We start from the raw sequence: 20,554 nt of genomic DNA on the forward strand, positions 1-20,554 counted from the left end.
AGGGTGGCGAGGAGAGAGGAAGGAAAATAGTAGAAGGGAAAAAAAAGGGGCAGCAGGCTAGACAAGGGGAAGAGGACAAGGACCCAATAGATATCGGGTAATTCTGCAGCAAGTGCGTGCGAGGAAAGAGCAGGCAAAAAGGCAGACAGCACTAACGGAGGAAACCGGAAGCGTTGCAACGCATACACAACCCGGAAGAAGCTGTATTTAAACTACGGGCCGTGTAAGCGTGCATACGCATGGGCAGAGCTGCAGGTGGGCGTGACAGGCTACCAGCGTGCACGGCGGAATAATGTCCGCGCCGCCAGCGGTTCCACAGGCGCCAAGTGCCGCGTGGCATGACATAAGCTGCAGTTGTAACCCCTTCACGCTGTGTGCCTCTTTTAGGGAGAATTCATTTATTTAAGAATGGTGCTAACACTTGCAAATCATGGACAGGATGCACAGAGAATTCTGACAGTTTTAAGGATTTCTGCTAAGGCAGTTATGGCATTTCTATGGGATGGGACCTAATTTAAGGTAACAGAGCAAGGGATGCAGTTTATGGTTGTGGGGAAAGAAAATACTCACAACAAACACTTGTATGTGGTATTTTGGACTGCGGACCGGGTTTCTGGACAGAAGCCAATATCTGGTCACTGGTCACTGGTCACAGCGGCATGCTCTCCTAGAAGAAAACAGCTGGGCAAAGGTCTGGTCATGGCACAGCGACACCTCAGCTGGATAGAGCGGGTAACAGGGCAAGCAGATAGTACTGGATAATCCCAATGAGGATTCAGCCACCTTTCCCCTTTTTATTGGGATTTTTTAGTGGGGTTTTTCTGGATCAATGGTCCTGCCTGTATAGGGTCAGCTATGCTGTGGCCTGGCAGTGGAATCTGGAATCTTGCAGAGTGAATATGGAATATCTGGATGCGCATGAGCTGGAAAATTCAGGAGAGTGTCCTTTGTCTCTGTGAGCCTCCATCTTTTATAAGGCGGGTTACATCACAGGATTTACTATAGGCGCAGACCTTTGGATTGACATGCCTCTGACAACTGGATTGGTTAGGTTTGACTGTTACCACCTTCCTGTCAGCCGGGTGGACTTCAGGGACATGACATAAGTTTTTATGGCGTGTGCTTACAATGCCCATGGCCCACCCGCAGTTCTTTTAGCCAAAATTAGTTATGACATAAATTGCACATTTTTACAGTTGTGGCACTTTTGAAAATCACATAGGCAGATTCCAGATTTTACACTGAACCTGTCATTCAAATTCTTACATGTATACAATATTGTTTCATTGTTCTAATAATCTTTCACCATTTTAAGTGGGAACCGCTTCACCTAAAATTGTACAATTAGATATGTGTACCTATTATCACAAAGCAAGTTTGCATTAAATTTCAAAGTTGCACCAAGTATACTTTTCCCATGATTTCAATTTTTCAGCCGTTTAAGCTCCCCATATGCTAGGGAAATCTACAATGTCTTGTTTTAATGCCACCAAAATTACATTTAAACTGTTAAATTTAACAGTTCCTTCCTGTGTTTTCCGGTTGCAGAAATAAAAGTCTTAAAGTTTATTAATTCAGAACAGTCTTTTGTCCCAAAATGGCCAGCATTATCTTCAAAATCAGGGCATACTTCCCAATGTTGCTCTGGAGTTGCCTTTGAAGCTCCCCAGTTTTGGTTGAGGGGAGGTGCTGCTAAAAAGTCACACATATGTGTCCCAGAAATTAATTGTACCAGGCTGGAGCACTGCCACAGAGTCTGACTAGGGAGCGAGATCCACCACCCTTGCCTATTGATATGCCCTGGGGGCTGGTCCACTTGAAGCGAGGCAGACCCTGTTCCCAGGAAGCAAAGTCCTTTGAGGCCAGGCCAGGAAAAACCTGTTCTGTGGCTTCACCAAATTATTTTTATTTATTTATTTTCTTTCCCGAAGCAGAAAGCAAAACTGTAGGAATTAAATATCCTACAAATGTTTTAAAACAACCCCCCTCACCTTTCTATGCAAGAACAGGGTCTTAATTCAACAATTTACTTTGAAACAGACATTTCCTTGTTTGTAAACAGCACCCTTTTACACGTGGTTAATTTTTCTTTGCTGTCACTTCACAATGCAGTTTTCTCATACATCTAGATTCTAAACATTATTTGTAGCCCTAGTCAATTTCTCCTACACAGAAATCTGTTCAAGGCAAGAGTCCACAGAAACTGACATAAGCACAGAGAGATAGAGTTTAGCTGTTATATTTTGTTACAAAGTCAAGCATTTTTCCATAGGGCTTGGAGTGAAGTTCTTTGTTATTTCACAGATCTTGCCTGACACACCATGTCATTCAGTGAGAAATGCCCCCTTTTGCTGGAGCACAACCATATGGATCGACAAAGCTGGGTCTCACAGGAACAAAACTGTGTACTGTGGAAACGGTGGTAAAGAGTTTCAGGGCGCAGTCATTTTAAATGCGAAATATTTCCTTTTTCAATGGGAAATTTTGAAGGTGGCAGCATAGCAGTGCTGCTTTTCAATTCTTTTCTTTGGTGCACATAAGGAAAACACTGGCGGGGTGTTACCTGTTCCATCTTGCCCCATATGTGCTTGACAAAGACAGCGCATCCCCGTTTTGGTGACTGCAAAACGTGGTTTTGGTGCAATGCAATGGTGCTCAACCGAGCCAGCACAGCCATTCTGCTGGTACTGCTGAGAAATGCAAGTTGGTGATGTAGGGGAGTTCTGCTGGGCACATAAATGTACCCCACACTGCCTGGGATAAGAGCAGTATGGTTGTCTTAGTGAGTAACGTTTCTCACTTGTGTGATACTTGATCAGGGGTGGCGCAGAAGCTATGGGTGACATCTGCCTGCCAACATATTTGTATGTAAATATGTGCTATGCATAGCACTTTTCAAAAGTGCTATATAACTAACAAATCATTATCATGCATTAATGCTCCTGTGCACTGTTGGTGACTTGCATATATTGGATTTTTGGATACAGTAATGTCGCAGCAACTGGCAATGGAGGGGCTCTACTTATCATATATTGACAATACCTGACATACAGCTATAATTAGCATAATATGGAAGTAAATGACCATACCATGTGGAGGTGGCATATGTATGGCTGTGCCTCGGTCTATGTTGATTCTATTTGGTCTCTCCCCTTTCATATCATCACCCCACCAATGGCATATGAAGGCAGCATTCTTGTTAAAATGTGGTTGGTATCTAAAATATTCCTGTCTCTTTAGTACCTATTTGGTATTTTAAGATTTGTACGTTTATGTTCTTTATTTTTATGCCCGCAAGCCACCTCCTGTGATGTCACCAAGGTTAAAGAGGAACTGATGCCATACGGGTCAAATATCATGTGCCATCACTTCCTGTGATGTCATCAGGTGTGAGATGTCACTTCTGCTACGCTTTGCATTTTGCTGAATCGACGTTCCTCCTTCTGCAGTGAACAGAGCCAGGATGGTTCCAAGCCCTACAGGGCTGGCATCCACAGTGACCTCTATGTGCTTATTCGGGTTAAAGTAGGACAGGTAATGTGCACTAGCAAGGGCACATTTTATGGCCTCAAATGCACTCTGACGTGGACGTGTCCAATGAAACGTGGTTTCCATTGTCAGCAGCTGTCTCAGGGTTTCTGTAGTTGTGGCATGATCTTCAATGTATCACGACCAATACTCCATCATTCACAGAAAAGAGTGGAGGTCAGGTATGGTTTTTGGGGGCGGAAGTTGGCTAATGGTGTGTACCTTCACTGGGTCAGGGAAAATCCCTGTTTGGAAAAAATCTGTCAGGTTAGTTAACTTCGCACTTCTCCAGGTTCAGAGTAAACGCTGCATCCGTAAGTGGCTGACACACGTTTATTAGTGTTTGGTCATGTTCTATTTGGGTGCGACCAAACACAAGGATGTTGTTACTGTAGTTAAAAGATAAATGAAACAGGAGCAGTATGCACCTGATGGTGTCCTGAAAAATCTCTACTGCAGATGAGATCCCAAAATGCAGTCTCTTGTATCTGTATAAGCCATTGTGGGTTGCAAACGTAGTGATCGGTCTGGAGGGTGGGTGGAGGAGGAGCTGGTGATACCCCTGGTTTAAATCTAACTTTGTGAACCTCTTTACACTATTTAGCCGAATGATCATGTCCTCAATATTAAGACCTAGATGACATTGACATCCAGTAGTGGTGTTAGGAATCTGCATGTCGATGCAGAGCCTGATATCACACACCTTACTTGGGGACTATCACCACTGGTGAAACCCAGGGCGTGGTTCCCATTGCTCTCTCAATGATGTCAGCCACTAGAAGGAATGCTATTTCTTCTGAAGCCGTACGCTGCAGTTGGAACCAGACCCATCTGGGATGCTACAGCACTGGGCAGGAGTTTTTGTTGAGGTTTTGAGTAATCAGAGGGCTTTTCTATGTTCCTAGTCCTTTCACTGATTTCAGAAATAGAGTGAACCGTTATGGCACTTTTAAGTGAGGTAGCGCTTTATTAGATAGATGGGGATTCAGAATTTACTCGTACACCAAATAATAATACTGACTCAGGAAGTTGGCAAAGCAAATCTGTTTCAATCTCAATTCTCTAAAACAAGGAGTACAACGGACATCAATGGTCATCGCACAGCATGATCTCAATGCATCAAATGAAAAAATACATTTTTATAGTAAAAACCTGTCATCATTGATGTCATACTATGTGGCAAACTAAGAAACCTTACTTGGGATTGTGGTTGGTTTAAGGGGAACATCTAGGTATACTTTCTATGAGGGATAGGATTGTGATTGGATCTGTTCAGTCAGGTGCACAACTATGCCCACCCCTAGTGCAAGTCATCTTCATTGTCATCAAATCACAATGCTTCAACTATAGGGCTCTTTGCTACATGGCCCTCTATAATTGGTTGGCACGCTTGTACCCTACTGGAATATTCCACTCATTAGCAGCATGCAAGCTGGGACTCCAGGTGTTAGTGGGTGGACTTGACCATGTCTCTCCACCCAATTAGTCTCACTTCCATCATCACTCATGCCTTCTGTCAAATGAATTGTCTTTGAACTCGGCCTTGCAAAGTATCACTGCTCCTGTGAATAGAAGGGCGTGTGAGCACGTTCTTATATTCAAGTCTCGGTGTAGCTTGCCCATTTTCTACTTTCATCCAGACCATGTGACAGGAGACCGTGTTTGAGCTCCTTTTTCTTATGTTTAATGGTATTAAATGAATAACACTTGGTACTCATGGCATCTTTCCTTCGCACCTTAACAGGGGCTCATCTCGCTTCTCACGTCCTTCGTATCTCTTGAAGATAGATAACCAGCTCTTGGCTGCCCTAGCCCTAGACACTGGGCCAGGCATCCTTCTCGATTCTTGCTCGATCGACTGCTGTTTTTCTCTGCTGCACCACACTTTCAGCCCTTCAGTTCGTGGGGTCCTGGTTTACTAAAATGCAACGTAGAGCATCCAGATTCAATATAATGGTGGCACTGCCTGCAGTCTATTCACTACGTATAGCCAGCCTTCATGATTACTTAGTCTACTTGCGTTACAGCATCTGTACAGTTATAAAATGGTTTGTATTTTCTTCATTGCTCTTCACACGTGCAATCTCTACTCTGCACATAAAGGGTCACTTGATTCTTTACTTCGTCATCAGATTCTATACAGTCTACTCATCTTCTCTCTTGGCATCTCTTCTTGGCACGTCGTCTTTGCTTCATGTGACGTCACCAATCTTCTCTTTCATTCATCTTACACGTCTTCAGGGATCTCCCCTAAGAGACCGTCAGTTCTCTGAGGATACATGATAAAAGGTTTTCTCAATGGATACCTTGTCTCAAAGGCTTTTGGTGTTATAGGCATCATTACTGGTGTTTTACTTTTTCCAGTTCCCAACATATAGGCAAGACGGGGGCAGAACTTCTGGTAGAGGCATTTGGCTTCTCCTCTACAAGAGCTTGGATGGCATCTTTAGACATTGGTTCTGCATGTAATGGTGGTGCACTCTGCACGTCCATGTGAAATGTTACCTCGTTGAGTCATTTGGCTGGCTTGAAACACAGTAGGCAGCAACTCAGTACAGATGTTCGAAGGACATGGAACAAAGCAGAAAGTTCTGTCCACATGACGCAGAACATGGGTGAATTGCCTGACACACGGAAGGGGTTCCTGGTCACCCCATTGAAAATTACGGGCTGTGGACGGGGACAGCCTTTGTTCCACATTGAACAGGTGAAATTGCCATTCATCGATGATACTTACAGTTAGTTGCTTCTGTGTCTATCACGAATTAGAGATCTTGACCCAGCATATGAAGTGTTATTTTTGGGGACGTTTCTTCATCCACCACCTCAGTCATGAAGTGAATGTATTTGTCACATTGGCCTTGGATTTGAGCATATTCATCACGTTGGTCCTGGATGTACACCTGTTCAAAACTTATACTAAGAAAGACTAATGACTACCCCTCTCATCGTCCAGGCAGGTTGGGTAAAGTGATATATCTGTTAGTCACATTTGTTTATAATGCAAATCTCCTATTGCTAAACCAGCGTACATAACCGTCTTACTTATACACTTTCACAAAATACAAAACATTACAAATCAATAGTCATAAATGTGTCTACATCAATTTATTGTCAAAGGCACATTTAGAAAATTAAAAAGAGAAAAGAACGATATATAGATATCAATCAATAAGTGCATAATCAGCTGAGTCTAATCTTAAAAACATGATAGGGGTTAGAAAATACAATGAGAACTGGCTGGTATTGGTGCAGCCGTATTCTAGATATTAGACTTTAGGAATTAATAAGTCTTGTCTTGTGTCGACATGTTTCGGCCTTGTTGGAGATTGAGACACTATCTCTAGTGTCTTAACACCTGTGGTTTTTCGGCCTTCTTCAGGACAGACAATTTCTTTTATTCAAAATGGAAATCTCTTTCATATACCCCGGTCAATTTGAATAGTATCCTGAATGGACGTGAGAAAAACGGCTACAAATAGCTGTGATAGTGTAGAACTTCTTATCACCGGGGGTGCATAGATCGCCTGTTCGTTTATTCACCCGACCCGACAATTAATGGGACCTCACTGGGGGAACATAGTTCTGCGAGCATTAAAATCTACTATGCGTTGGGACATTCAGGCGGTTCTGCCTATTTTCTTATCCAGTGTCAAAGTTTACAAAGAATCTTCAAAGCAACTCGAACAGTTGTTTGTCTGGAGCAGCTTACTACGTGGGTCAAACCGAAAATATCCTCCCGTGAATGGTGAAATCCATTGCGTATCCTTCCTCTTGGGGCTCTTCGGTCATGAGGTGACGTATTGTGTTTCTGCATTGATCTGTGTCGGGGAGCTGTTGTGTTGGAAACAGACATCCATCTCTGCATCCTGTTTAGAAGTGTCCTAGGCACCCACATTTGCTCCATTGTTGCGTCAGGGCCAGCAAGGGGTTTATTTGTGGAAATGGGAACCTACACCTATAGCAAAGACATTGCCTATGGTCTGTTGTGGGTCTTCTGTTGGAGGGAAGATGTATATGCACATTATCCTTAAATTGTAGTGGAGCAGCTGGGCTTGGGTGTGCTTGTTCCCTTGTGTTTTGTGGGCAGCATACGGCTTCAGCGGTATTGTTGCCACTCCCGCCAGTGTCTTTGGAGCCTCCATGACTGCCACTTGAGAGTCTACACAGTCATACACCCTGGCTAGGTCAAGTATTTTGGAAAACGGAAGTTGTTTCCTGAATACGGACGAGTTGCACCCCTCGATGATGAATATTCTGATCACCTCTTATTCAGAAATGTTGTCAAATTGATAGTTCCCCACTTGCTTTTGTAAGCAGAGGACATACCCATCCATCATCTCTTGGGCCCTCTGGCTGACTTGGTTGATCGTAAATCTCTCATAATCTCTGTTTCGTTGGACCGCACATTTCTGGTTGAGTCCTGCAATCGATGTCACATACTGTTTGTCTGCATCCTGGAGAGATTTAATGACTGTTTTCACCTCTTTACCCCTCAGGTTGGTTAATATATCCCCCATATCAGCAGCATCTGTCTCCTGCAGCTTTAATAAAATCTTCAAATTCTTCCAACCATTCTGACCACCTCGAGCCATGAAATGTAAAGGTTTCCTCAAAAAGGACACCCTGTTTGAGGACACCCTGTTTGTATTGGGCGGAGGTGACGGTGCAGCATGTTCAGCCTGCATAATTATTAATATATATTCTTGGGGATCTGCAGTCACTTATAGGTAGTAGGGCTCCACAAGGCACTGGAATATCCTTTCATTAATTAGCAGCAAAACAGCCGCACGTCTTTTTTTCTGTGAGAATTTATTTTAAATGTACTCAGACAATGAGGATTGTGTCAAAGGATCTGGATGACTCAGGAACTGTCTGCACAATGGGGAACACAGCCCCTACCGGTGTTCCCTGTCGGATCCAGGAGGGAAGGATGACAGTCCTTTCGGGAGGCCATGATGTATGTGTGACCTGGACCGTGGAAGGACATGGATGGATTCCGGTGTGGCCAGGTCGACTGGATCCCCGGATGCTGGATGGAACAGCCACCGGTGCATCAGTACGACACAATCGGCTGTGTGGAGAACAATACTGTGTTATGGTGGATCATCCCGCCGTGCTCACACTCTGGGCGCCCTTGTTTCTCCTGATGTGTGCGCCATTACATGAGGAACCACCTGTGCCGCTCGGTACTCACAAAGCTGTTGTGGTTTCCCAATAGCAGTGAGCTACGGCAGTAAAGGGAACACCGGAGCCATATGTAGTGCGCAACCACTTTCTTTATTTTCTAACCTCTACTGCCTACCTCCTTTCCCCTGCGTCACTTCCTGTTCTCCTCCCTCCTCCCTCTCAGAACCTCTTTCCGTTTACAGTGTCTCTCCGAGGACACAACAGAATCCTGGCATGTAGTCATCATAAATATCAAGAAAAGATTTCCACAGTAAAAAGAAATAATTGTAGAGAACCTTCCTGGGATCAGTAGGTCTTTGGGGAGCAAGACCCTTTGGACATCATCCGATGAATTTATCTATATAGCATCTCACCTCACATCTTTCCCCTTTTGAGCCAGATCCAGCTGTACCCTGCAATTTATCCATGCGCCCCTCCATTGGTGTCCAAACCAGCCTACACTGCTGAGGTTTTCATGCAGGCTTTCCACAGCACAGTTCCCTTGTATAGCAGCAACCATCTTCCCTTGCAGAATGCCTCAGTAGGGAATGTAACACAAGATCAGAGCAGATAACACATCCATGCACCCAATGACAACGCAAACTGTGCCCCCTAGAATGCCATACGAAAACTGCAAACAATGGCTCACCAACCTGCCATACCATGTTTCCCTGCACCATGCAGCCTAACCTGCTAATCTCATGCCAACGCAATGAAAAACACCCTACACAGTGACACCATCTCCACCCTCAACACCTCCACTGCCTACCCCCTGAGTGCTGTGAAAAAACTGCAAGCATTGACTCACCAGCCTCCCATCACCATGTTTCCCCACACTCATGCAGCCCAACCAGCTCACCTCAAGCCAACGCAATGGAAAACAACCCACACAGTGTCGCCATCCCCACCCAAAGCACCACCACTGCCTGCTCCCCTGAGTGCCATGCTGGGAGGACCAGGTTCCCTTTACCCCTTGTTCTGGTGAAGGGTCATTGTGATCCTTCAGAACTGGCTGTAGTCAGAACTCAGACACTGAGAGTACTCCCAAATAGAGATCACAGGGAGGTTGGAAACCAGCTTCTCCTTTAAAGCCCTGCCAATGCCACAATTTGACTTCCCTTGATTAATGTGGCATCAAGATAGTGTAGGAACCACTGGCATGGGAGATGATGATGGAATGTCCAAGATGACGGAAGGTGACCTTCCAATTAATTGCAGTGAAGACGGGATCCAGCAGATGGGCAGACAGGCAGCAGTCCTAGAGGAAGGCAGGGCACAGAGGCAACAGGCAGAAAAGAGACAAGCAAACAAGAGAAAGGAATGAGAAACAGTGGTCAAGGAGAGTGGCATGCAAAGGGGAGCAGGGAACCAGCAAGAGGAAGGGAAGGCATAGCTCAGTGGGACAACACCAGGCCTACGGCATGTGCCTGGTGTCTGAGGGTAGGGCCTCCACCATGTTGAGGTCAGACAAACAGGGCTGTCCCAACATGGCCTGCTATGCCATGCTGGGTGTGGAGTTGTCTGAGGAGTGCAACCCCAGACAGAGCTGACGCACCAGTATTGCACTGCCAGTGTGGGTAGACATGCCATGAAAATGTGACTGAACGGGATACTATGTGGTAGGCATGACAAATTGAAAAAATGCAAGCAATGACTTGCCAGCCTCCCAAAACCATGTGTCCTGCACACATGCAGCTGTACCTTCTCACCTCAGGCCAATGAAATGAAAAACACCTGCACACAGTGATAGCCCCCTGCCACCAATGACACCACAACCTGTGCACCCCTGAGTGCCTTGAACTTTTCCTGTACAAGGTACCCACCTGTCTCGCATTCCACAGCATTTCACCTGAAACAACAGTCTTAGCTAGCAAAGACATGCATTGCATGAATGTAAACAAACAGGACAGCCTTTTTTTCTCCCGTATGGAAAAAGTTAACTTGACCTCCATGGTTCACCCAGTGTCAATGACCGGAAGGCAAAATCACAGAGCGTGAGCAACAATGAATCCCACAAAACAGAAATTAATTGACAGATCAATCACTGCCAGTGAAGCAAACACATTTCAACCACAGCACGACATGCACTTGGGACATATGTGTTAGTCTGCCCTGGGGTTCTGGCACAAGATGGGCTATTGATTGCATGCATACAAGTTGTGCACACCCACCGTCAGTTGTCATGTGTGCTTTTGGGTCACCCTTGGATGCAGGGGAGGAATAGGGACACCAACTGAGGAAGAGGGCAAGAGGGAGAGAAGAGATAGTGAAGAATGTGCAGCTGCAGATCTGAGAGGGAGAGAGAGAGGGGAATTGTGGCTCAAGGAGGAGTCTGGTTGGTGGGGAGATAAGGAGAGAGATGTGGGCTGTTATAATGGGCGAGGCCAGAGAGAAGGGGATGAAGAGACGAAAACAGAGACAGAAAGACAGGAAAAGAAGGCAGCAGGGGCAGAGAGCCTGGAAAGCATGTTGATGGAAAAATAGCATATGTTGGTGGTGAAGAAGGAGAATAGGGGGTGATGGTGAAGCACTCACTGGGAAACAAAGGCCACCTGTGAAAGGGTAATCATCAGTTTCCCATCGCAATAAAAGACATGCTTAAAACACCATGGCAAGCAAACAGTAAGAGACCCATGTGTGCAACATCCACGCAAATAAGTCCCTTCAACCATAACTCCAGACTCTGCCCCACCCACCAACCACCACTGTTGGGCACCACAGTTCATGGACAAGACATCACTCCCCAGCTGTTGCCTCTCCCTCCAACAGATCACACAAGCTGGATGAGCCATTCCCAGGAAGGGGGCGAGAATCGTAGAGTGTACTGCAAACACTTTCAGGGACAACAGATGAACAGAAGCTGTGGGGAGTGGATGATGTACCACAAAGTCCCCACTACGTACATACACATAAAGTGCATCCACCTACAGTGTCCAATTACAACAAGTATGGAACATACAGAAAAACATCAACAACAAGTGACTTTAATGGTTGACACAGGTAAAGGAGTCAGCGGTCCACATGTGCAAACCAGTACACACCCAGATGCACCAAGTGTGCCTAACCTGTCCTGTGGATTACATGGAGACATATGGGCACATCTGTTTTACCAGAGGCAACATCATGAAGGGGAGCATCCAAGGTCTTGGTGATATTTGAATGCATGTGTGTGTGTAAGATCTTTAGTCATAGCAGGGCAGGTCATGTGAGTGGATAAGGTTGATCAGTAGGGTGGACACTGAGAACACCTGCATGACCCCATAGGACACATGGGGGGAGAAGGGTCGGAGGAAGAAGACTACAGAACGGTCAGTGAGGCAAGAGGTGAGCAATCCTAATGCTGACTCCAGATGTCCAGAGAACTGAGGATGAGGCCGGTGTTGTAGAATGTATCTAATGCTGACAATGGCTCAAGTGAGATTAGTGCTGCATATTCTCCTGAGTCTGCTGTCCTTTGTGGAAGTGCAGCCTAAAAACCAATGCATATAGTTGCATGTTCAAGGGGACATACACACACAAACACGTGGACAAACACACACTGCACAACCTTACCTGCTGATAGACCTGCCCTGATGTGATTCCCACATCACCTCCACCGGAAACTGTTCCTCCGCATTTTATAATGGAGGGCCAATGCCCGGCAAAGGGCTTGGGGACTAGGGAAGTGAAATGGTGCTGGGTGGACCTCTCTTGGAATGCAGTCACTGGATGAGTCAGGATCCCTGCAACATGGGACACTGCAATTCACCAGCCATAGGAGCAAATCTTGCAGACTGCACATATGTTCAAAAAGGTTATTTCACTGATTGTCACATGCACATGTGATCATGTTGCAGTCAAGTGAACCATGGCAGTTGACACCACTGTGAATGGCTGCATGTCCAGTACTTGACTCATAAATCCCTTGAGAGGGCAACAACACATCTCTCAAGGTAGGACAAAACAAAATGTCCATCCTGGACAAGGGTACAAAAATAAATTAAAACGTGACCATCCTGGACAGGTGTATTAAAATTAGAACAATGCATCCACCCTGTACAGGGGGGCAACAAAAAGTCCATCATGGACAGGTTGGACTAGGGGGAACAATTTCCAACCTGGAAGGGGGGGGGGGTGTAAAAAAATGATTTTGCTGCGTAGGCTCATGGACATCACTGCACAGGTGGTTGAGGTGGCTTGGGGGTACCGGGACGGCCATCCTGCGGCGGATTATCAGGTGGTGGCGGAGATGGCGATGCATCCTGTCCATGCAGTGCCAAAGCCTGGTCTTCATTGGCTAGGGCCATCCGTGACACAGATGCATGCACCAGCATCCCAATAGCTGAGATGTCACGATGAACTTCCTCCCGAGTGACCAGAGTCCGCATGTGCACTCACTCTTGACGCATCAATTTACTGGGACAACATCTGCCTCAAGACGTCCATCTCCTCGTGGAGCTATGACCTTGTGACTGAAAGTTACTAATGCAGTGAAGCCATCAAGCTCTCCATCTCATGGTGAATGGAGACTCTAGATGCCACCATATCACAATGCAAACAGACACAAAATGGCTGGACACACATATATCACACATTGTGACTTTGCACACTGTGAGCTGTATGTCATGTATGTATGTCATCCGGTGACATGGGCAATCATGACATGCAAAGCAGACACATACCCTCATTGGTGTCATTCATCCCCTTACCCTTTCCCATGGGTCATCTCCAGACAGTTCAACAGGTGAGTACCCGACTGTCCACCTTTGAACAATGACCCACCATCAGATAATTCAACAAATATTTTGTCTAGTGTTGCCTTTCCTTGCAATATACAAGTAAAGTTGTTTGAACATAACGCCTACAACACAGGGAAAATCATATGTTGTATATACTTGATTTATGATACAAATAGACTGGCCGTATTGGTATGGCAATGATTCATTGATGTTGAGGATGTAGGTTTTTTGTGAAAAGGTGTGGCTTTGGGGTGATGTGTGCCTGTCATGGGGCACATCATGGGGTGGTTGCGATGTCCATATATTTTGATAAGAACAATCCTGTAAACTAGTACTGGCACTGCTGTGAAGCCCAGCAGACAGTTATGTGTACTTTCACACCAACATGTGCTACGCATGAGAACCACAGAGCCACCTCCCCAAATGCAGGCCATGTCACAGAGGTGTACATGGTAGCAAACATGCACTGGCCATGGATGGCTGACAACTGCAGCCAACTTTACTACTACACATATATGGGTTGGTAAACCATGATTGTCTGCACATACAATGCACAAAAAAGCCACTCACCAGATGTGTCAACATAGGTCTCCAGACCTCTCAAAACCTGCACTGGATCAATGCTAATGAGATGACTTGTGGCTTCTTCAATTGGAGTGAGCTGCTCCTTCTCTGCTCACTCCAGTGGCCTGTGCAGAGGCCAGGTTGTCACTCAACTTCTGCTTGTTGCTTCGTGTGAGATCAGTCATCCGCTTCTGAAACTCTTTAGCATTGCACCTCTCCACACCACAGGCATTGATGTGATCTGCAACATGCTGACAGTGCGCCATTCAGTGTGCAGGAGTAAAGGTGCTGCCCTCAAAGGGGTACATCTCATGATGGTGATCCACCACATAGTCGATGAGGATCTACATCTCCTCATCAGTGAAATGCTCTTCCTCTGCGGACCCTTATCCTGTATCGGGTCTTGGAGTGGAGACTCTTCCTATCCTGCAGGGCATCCCCTCTTGGACTTAATGGCCCTTGCTGGTGCTGGTTCACCTGTCGGCCTCCGACCATGTCCAGGTACAGGTGCCGGGTCACCTGTGGGCTGAGGCACACAATGTCATCCTGGCGCTGGGCCACATGTGTCATCACCACGTCCCCCTCTTCTCCCTTTCCCTTTTGGGGCCTTACCACTCATGGTGCAGGCAAAATGAATGAATAATATGCACACCAATATAATTTACAAAGAAAAATAAGTAAGGGAACAGTCTATGTGATGTACTACATTGAGCGTGGTCTAGCAAGGTTCCAAAGCACCCCAAAAGCAAAAATATGTGGTATGCAATATGCAGAGGCAACCCAATTCAAAGAAAGCTTCCAGAAATGAAAGAATCACTATGCGATACGCATTGGCACCCCAAGAGCCATACATTGCATGTGAAGAAGAAAAGCAGTACGCGATAGACCGTAGGCCTCAAAATGGACAAAGGCAATCCCCAAAAAGAGAAATTTGGTACGCGTGACTTGAAGGAAACAGCCTGCGTGGCACCCACAAATGCGTGCATGCAAGATTCGTCCGTCTTCATAACTTCTCGTGTGCAAGCAGTGATGCGTGATGCACCCCTTAAAATCACTGTCAGTGCAGTGTACTGCGTAAGCCACATAGGCATGCTGCATGCAGCATGTAGCACGTCACCTAAGTGCTAAGGGCCTTTACTCTGTATTCAGCTGCCTCAGATGCCACACACCACGACAACCCTTCTCCTGCCTCCAGTGCCACATTATTTGCCTCCTTCTGTGCTGTATTGCCTCCCACCGTGCCATCTGCTGCTGCCTGCCGAGAGTGAGCACCTGCAGCCCACCTGCACTGCATTGTGGTGCCTGTTGACCCAGAATTGCCTTTGCAGCTGTGTCTAGTCTGTCAGGCCCTGTAACTACCTCTTCTGCTTTCTTGGACTCCCACCTCTCCAAGCCACCACCACTGCTTCACAGCCTATTTCCAGGACCCAGTTTGCCCACCCACACCTGCCTTGGGGGTTGCCATGTCTGGTCCATCCACCTCACCACCGAGCGGCACCCGTATGACAGCGAGGCAGTGGGCTGCCAACTTCACCTTCACCAAAGTTGGCATCCTGGTGGATGGGGTCTTGGAGAATTATGTGGCCCTCTTCAACACAGCAACGCAGCTGGCAGCTGAAGGATGGAAACAGATCTGGATATCCATCATGGATGCCATCAACGTGGAGGGGGTGGCAGACCGTTGCCCAAAGACTGTTCAAAAGTGATGGGAGGACCTGAAGATCCAGACCCACACCAAGGCTGTAGCAGCCTACAAGGCACGTGCCAACATGGAGATGCGCTGTGCAGGCTGCTACAGGTTTTTGAAACGGGGGGCTCTTTTACTCAAGGTAACATTTCTCTGGATGGGGCAGAGAATACCTTCTCAGACTAAATAACAAGACTGATTTAGGAAGTTGGCAAATATCAATTGTTTAAAATAAGGAGTACAATGGACATCAATGGACATTGCACAGCGTAATCTCAACGAGACTCGTAAAAAATCACAGTTATATAAAAAAAAGTGTCATACATGGCGGTTTACTACGTGGCAAATTGAGAAAACCTAAGTAGGATTCTGATAGTCTCTAAGGGGATTTCTAAGAATAGTTTCTATAGGAGATAGGATTGTGATTGTACCTCTCTAGTCAGGTGAGGACTCATGCCCTCCCCAAGTGCAAGTCATAGTGCAAGTCATCCTAGATAGCTACTAGAAACGCAATATTTAATTGTCTCTTAAACTATAAGGCTCTTCATTATACGGCCTACTACAATTGGTTGGCACGCTTGTACCCTTCTGGAATATTTGATGCTCTAGCAGCACATAAGCTGGTACTCCAGGCGTTGGTGGGTGAGACTGACCCTGTCTCCCCATCCAATACACCCAATATCTCCCATCACTCATGCCATCTGCCATTCACATTGTCTTTGAACTCGGCCTTGTAGTAGCTCCTCGCCTCTGGGAATAAAAGGGATTATAGGCACTCGCTATCTTCACTCTGGTGCACCATGCTCTTTGTCTATTTTCATCCTCAGCTCATGTGATCAAAGACTGTGACTTTGCTCATATTCTAACCTTTAATAGTCTTTAATGAACAAATGCCGCACGCATGGTGTTCTTTCTTTTCAATTTAACAAGGGATGCCTCGGCTTCTCCCGTCTAATGTTCTCTGCAGCTGATAACCAGTTCTTGGCTGCTTCCAGTCCTTAACATCAAGCCAGGCAACCTCTTTGGTCTTTTTTCGATTTTGAACCTATTCTTTGCTGCGACACACATAGCCTTAAATTCATCTTCTTCCATGGAGACTTGCTTACTAAATAATGTAATTGAATGTCCAGAACTTTTTATACATATATGCATGTTGGCGGCACCGCCTGCAGTTTATATACTATGTATAGCTAGCCTTAAGAATACTTAGTCTGCTTGCGTTACAGCATCTGTACAATTGCAAAATGGCTTGTGTCTTCTGTAGTGCTCTCCCCACGTGCAATCTTCATTCCACACATAAAAGCTTACTCGATTCTTTATTCTGACTTCAGATTCCTCATTGTCTATGCATTTTCATCTCTGGTTATCTTTTTCTGTGCGTCACACTCGTCTTCCTTGATGTCACCAGCTCCTTTCTCTTTACATTTTCATACTTCTTCAGGCGCTTCTCCTAAGAGCCCATCCATCCTACGAGGATACCTCAAATAGGGTCTTCTCAACAGATATCTTGCCTCAAAGATTGTTCACAGCATTGGTACCATTACTGGAATTGCACATGTCATGACTTCTGGTTTCCAACATATAGGTAGAATGGGGCTGGGACTTCATGTAGAGGCATTTGGTTCCTTCTCTACACTCCTCCCTCTGGTCGAGTCATCGACCACTACTTCACCGGTTTCCACATCTCGGCATCCTTTTATGAAAAAGTGCTTTTTCGGAGTCCAAATATGTATTACTCCCTTCAGGGATCATGCTGATTTTACATGTTCATCAATACCCCGTCATGTAGTTGCACTGGCCATTCGAATTGCAATAAATCCATCATCCCACATACTTCTTGTGATTCCTTGGATCCAGGAATTTTGTTCCCTCTTGTGCAACAATACAGGCCTTTACGTAGTCTCTGATTTCTTCATATATCAACACCTTGGGCCTGACCCCTGATTCGACATCGATCATGATCTTCATTCCTACTGTCTTCCTCGCTGTCTTCTTGCACTGTGTGATTGTTATCCTGATCACAAAGAATTCAAACATCACCATCACGAGTATTGTGCCAAGAGCTTGAAGATATTCCCCATCCATTGTGGAACCCATGAAAAGATAGATGCAAACCAACTATCATCGACAATATCTTCTGTCTCTTCTTCCATCTTGTCATGCAGGTCTGTCAGCAGTGTTAATGCCTCTGTCAAGGTCCCATTCTCATCATCATGAGAAGGTATGAACGTGCAAAATTACTCTCCAATTTTGGCACAAACACCTCCATCCATTGCTGTAATCATGTCGAGAACATATCTATTCTGGAGAGTCATCAGTCTTATGGCTCTCAATTCTTCCTTGATCGCATTGAATCCCTTTAAAGTGGTGTTAATCGTCTGCAGGAGTTCCCACCTGGTAATCTGCAGCCATCTAGCATTGGCTATCGTCTAAGTACTGGGCATAAAGATAGTTGCAAATATCGCAGAGGTCTGCCTGAACAATGTGTGTTCTATGGAATGTCATAAAAAGTTTCTATTGACTTCGCTGAGAAGTAGGTCTCTCTCTTGGTTCGATTGAGAAACTCAAGTGATCTTTTCTTCCTTAGATAAGCATCCGCTATTGGAAATTCGCCAATGTTCAGGTCACTTTTTGGCATAACTAATGCTGGAATGTGAATAAGCACTAGGGAACACATCGCTCCCCAGTCCTCGGGCAACTTCATGCACGCTCTTGACCAACAGGCCCAGTAGTGATCCATCAGTACTACTATTCCATCCTTCATGCCTGGGACATCAAAGATTCAACCACATTGATGATGTACTCTAACCTTCCTTGTACCATTATGTCTGAAACATAAGGCTGGACTGGCCTATCTGCAAAGGTCCTCCTGTATCGTTGACCCTTGTCAACAGCTTCACAATTTTTGTCCAGTGGTGCTTGCATTCCTTTTCTACAGTTTCTATAACTGGCTCATAAAATCCTTTTATAGCTGCTGCTCTGCACACAATCAAACCTCCCGCCCATCCTTCTGGAGTCAACACTGTTCCTTTAATTTGAAATTGACCTCTTTCCTTACAGCTCTGTATCTCTTCTGGATTTTTGACTTACAATCTAGCATCTTATTTTCTTCTCTTCTAATGCCTACTCCGTTTGTCCCAGATTGTTCATATTTTATCACTAGATTTTGTATTTCTTGTTTTTCTTTTGTCTTCAAATCTTGTACATAGTTTCCTTCTCGTGGAGCGGTCTTCTCATTCGCCCATATCAAGGATGCTGTTCGACCCTGAAACTTGCCTCGTGTCTGGCAGAGTGCAATATGCATTAGACAATGAGCCTTTTGGACTGGGACTTCTGTAGCTATAAAGATATTAGAGGTCCCTACAGAATAAGGTATGAGCGCACAAACATAACAGCTCTCCTTAGAGGTCTTTTCGCCCATCTTTTTCATGTGTTGATACCACATGTTGTTACCCAGATTTGCCGTACTGTCTAAATATGTGTCAATATTATCATCTTCCTATGTGTTCCTTTTGTGCCTTTTTCCTTTAAGATAATTATTTGCATAATAATTAAGAAGCACATCATAAATGGTCCATCCTTCAGGAGAGATCATAGGAACATTTGTCTCAGCACTGGGCAATCTTATATGGGCTTCAGGAGTAGGGTACATCACAAAGGGTCTCTGTTTCTCAGTGCTAGATAATTCTGCACGATTCACTAGTGTGGGGAGAATCAAAGGGATTTCTACTTTGTTCGGACCAATGAAATAAAATGTATGGATCACAGGAATCAGAAAAACAAGAATAAATGCTGAGCATGTGAATATTATACATTAGTCCCCACCATTTGTGATTTTCTGGATGTCGTTGGACTTGCTCATTTCCAAAAACGGTATCATGTTCAATGTTTCTCATCATGCCTGTATACTACTTTTAAGGAAGGACATTTTTTTTTTCATCGCGTACTTCACAGTAAATCAGGCAGCTGATGAATCTGCTCAATTACCACCATGAGCAGTCTCCTTATTGCAGGGCCATTTTTAAGATCATGCTAAAAAGCAGGTATGCTGACACTACGGCAAACAATAGCAGGATAAGCTTGAAAAATGAATACGAAAACAGCAAATGACAATTCTATGGGCATTGACATTTGACAGAACCATTCGTCAACCAAATAACTGTGTTGTGTAAAAAGAGTCAGCACTTCCAGATTCATATTAGATGTTGACATTTAAACATACTTCCACAATATCAACAACTTTAAAAAGTTCAATTACCAATGGAACTCTGCGCTCAAGAACTGAGTTTGCATTCCTGCTATAATATCTATAAAGAGTGTCCGGCAGAGCCACAGTCCAAGTGCAATCTGCACCTTTTTTAATCAATCTCCTGATTTATCGTCCTTCTTCCTCGTCATCGATCTAGTCTGCACAGGCTGAAATTCTTCTTCTTGTCTTGCCTCCGAATTGATTGTTGGGGGTATGTCGGCATCTGCACTTCAAACTTTTACATCACCAAGATGGATCCACGCTCTTCTGCCCTGAACCTTTACTGCAGAAGGAGTAATGCTTTTCACAACAAATGGGCCTACGAATCTGGGCTCACACCACTTCCTGGTGAAATTCTGAATTAATACTAAATCGCCAATGAATAGCTTTGGTGCCGATAATAATTCAGTAATTCTGGTTGCTGAATGGTCTTCATCTGTGTGCGGAGACCGACTCCACTTACGCTTGATTTGATCTGAAATGACAGAGAAACTAGCGGTTATACATGTTAAGTACTCATTTTACTCATTTCCTAACAGTTTTGTAGAACTCTGGGCATCACTTCTACTCCTTAATGGAAGAGTCAAAGGCATTCTCATTCGTCTCCCTGTTATTAGTTCATGGGGTTTGAGGTGATGG

This window comes from Ambystoma mexicanum, chromosome 1q, assembly GCF_040938575.1.
Source record: "Ambystoma mexicanum isolate Mex_15411 chromosome 1q, UKY_AmexF1_1, whole genome shotgun sequence".
NCBI classification, from domain to species: Eukaryota; Metazoa; Chordata; class Amphibia; order Caudata; family Ambystomatidae; genus Ambystoma; species Ambystoma mexicanum.